The following is a 2,500-nucleotide window of genomic DNA, read 5'->3' as shown; positions in this document are numbered from 1 at the left end:
TTTTTCTTCTACGATAGTAGTGATAGGCATATTGTGTTTTTGATGTAGAGTTTTATTTTGTTGTCTGTCCAATTAGTTCGGTTTGGTGAAATGCTTATATAGTCCACATGTTGAGTAGACGATTATGCATGTAAATCCTGTCTGCAAATAAGGCTCTACTTTGATTTTGATTAGCTATTTCATTTTATTAGTGCCACGGCTTTTGGCTGGGGGTACATGGGTCCTATTCCCCAATGCAGTATTTACACTCAAAAGTGAGATAGTACTAATGAAAAAAAAAAAAAAAAAGAAAAAAAAATGCAAAGAGCTTTACTCGGTAAATTGAACAGTGTAAATGACATTTACATACTTAAAACAAATTAGGACATAGAAGTTCTTACCCTGACCATTTCTCGGTAATAAAAATAACTTTTACATACATATATACACAATTTAGTTGGTGAGAGCGCTCTCCTCTCTCCACTCTCTCTCTCTCTCTCTCTCTCTCTCTCTCTCTCTCTCTCTCTCTCTCTCTCTCTCTCTCTCTGTCTCTCTCTCTGCTCTCTTCTTCACAGTAATTTTTTTAATTAACTAACTCATTAACCGAATGTCACTGACTGTTTTCTTTGTTGTGCATGCATACTTTTTTGCTCGTCGAAGAAAGTTTCAGTTTCTTCCCGGCTGTTTCCTTTGTCTTGTCCAGTACCAATTCGTTTGTGATATAACTTTGTGAATAGAATGCACTTTCAGAGTATTCAATCATTTATTTCAGTGGCTACAGTTTTCAGGATAAAAAGCAATAGTTTTCTTAATTTCCTGTTACTTTGTGCTAGGACCTTTTAGCATGCCCGTAATTGGCCCATGGGCATTACGGGAGAATAATTTTCAAGTAAAGAAGTAGATCCGTTTTAGTGTTAAGTATTTTTAGATTATTATGAATCAGGCATTTCTTTTTATTTTTTATTTTTTATTTTAGTCACACTTGATGTGCTATGATTTTACCGATGTATACCATGTAAATGTAAATAATGCACTAGAATTAGCCAATCAGAGTGTGCATTATAATCATCGGCTTTAAACACAAACCATGTGTAATAAATGTATGTAAATGATATTTTTATGACAGAGAACGGTATATGGCAAGAACTTCTCCTTCTTTTGTAAATCTATATATTCATTCCTCTCAGCGCTGTTAAAATGTCTCAGGAACCTTCATTTTTGATAGTCCATTGTTTTCCACCATACTTAGCACAAAAGCTCACCAAATCCTAACTAATAACCAACATGTGTGTATCTCTGGCCTTTGCTGTGTACTACGCGTATATTCTGTTATCCTGCCTTAACTGCTAGAGACAATTTAGATAGAGTTGTTTCAACAGTTTCACTTAAATTAATTTACAGTAACAGCGCTACATGTAGCAGTGTTATTGAGTATGAACTTTATGGAAGGTTTTAAATTTTTATTTTTTTATGACTACAGAAGACAACAAAATATACATGTGTATACATAACCTGATGTTGGTGTTGGTTGCTAATCGTAGTTCATTGAGCAGTTTTCAATTGAGTGTCGTAAAACCAAACCCAAAACCAATTACTTAACAATTGGACTTCTCAGCTGATCTCAAACTGTAGTAAAACCAAAACCAAAACCAAAGTAATTGTCTAATTACTTTTGACACTCAACTGAAAACCGCTCTAATAGCCATCCTATTACAGGTAAGGGGGAAAATTCAGAAAGTTTAGAGCATCTCTTCCCCCAGCACATCTTCTCTCTACAGGTGCAATAATTGAGAGGTTATATATATATATATGAAGAGTAATGTTAAGTTATAAACTTAACATTGAAATCTGACATTTGAGCGCCTCCTTTGCTAAAATTAGTCACAATTTAATTGTTATCACTCCCTGTGAATTGATAGAGATTCCAGAGGGAAATTATCACCCAATGTGGAAGTCCTGTCTTCAAGTGAGGGAAAATGACACAAAAAAGTGACAATGAAAGTAGAAAGAATCGTGAATGTCGATGTGGTGTTAATTGTACATTGTGAAAGGTATTTGGTGAGTGCCAAAGGCATAACATTTCATGTATTGCTTTTTCAGGACAAATTATATAACAGTGACGTTTTAAAAAGTGTGATGAGAAAAATAATTAGTACATTGTCCAGGCAGTGCCAGTTTATGGACGGCATATGCAGACAGTAAGAGGAACTGTAAGCATTACCGGGTAAGTTTGTTTTATGCTTTTGACTTCTTGTACTTGGATTTTGTGTCATTTCAGCACAAAAATAGGTGATGAAAGATGCAACAGTTGTTGCAATTTATTTTTGAAGGCAAACTTATAAGTCTGCCTATGCTGGATAACAGTCATGTGTAAACTGAATGTAAAGCAAACACACTGTTAAAGATGGGGCAACCCTAAAACCAGGAAGCTGGAAGCTGGAAGCTGGAATCCAGAACCCGGACACCGGAATCCACAAAATCAAAGAAAACAAGTTCTTCAAATACTCGCAAATTGTTTTGC

General features: G+C 35.0%; 1 long non-coding RNA gene across 1 annotated transcript in view; it reads left to right on the top strand.

The window, feature by feature from the left end:
- The window catches only part of LOC149114302 (uncharacterized), a 19,517-nt gene that overhangs the window by 10,703 nt on the left and 6,314 nt on the right, over nt 1-2,500 (top strand). The window contains exon 2 of the long non-coding RNA XR_016206441.1: nt 2,080-2,203. This is a non-coding gene — a long non-coding RNA (uncharacterized LOC149114302). The remainder of the gene's footprint in view (nt 1-2,079; nt 2,204-2,500) is intronic.

Source organism: Orbicella faveolata, unplaced genomic scaffold (assembly GCF_042242905.1).
Source record: "Orbicella faveolata isolate gen_17 unplaced genomic scaffold, um_ofav_v1 contig_14, whole genome shotgun sequence".
In the NCBI taxonomy this organism is placed as follows: domain Eukaryota; kingdom Metazoa; phylum Cnidaria; class Anthozoa; order Scleractinia; family Merulinidae; genus Orbicella; species Orbicella faveolata.
The sequence above is the reverse complement of the archived record's forward strand: the minus strand, read 5'-3'. Positions and strand labels throughout refer to the sequence as shown.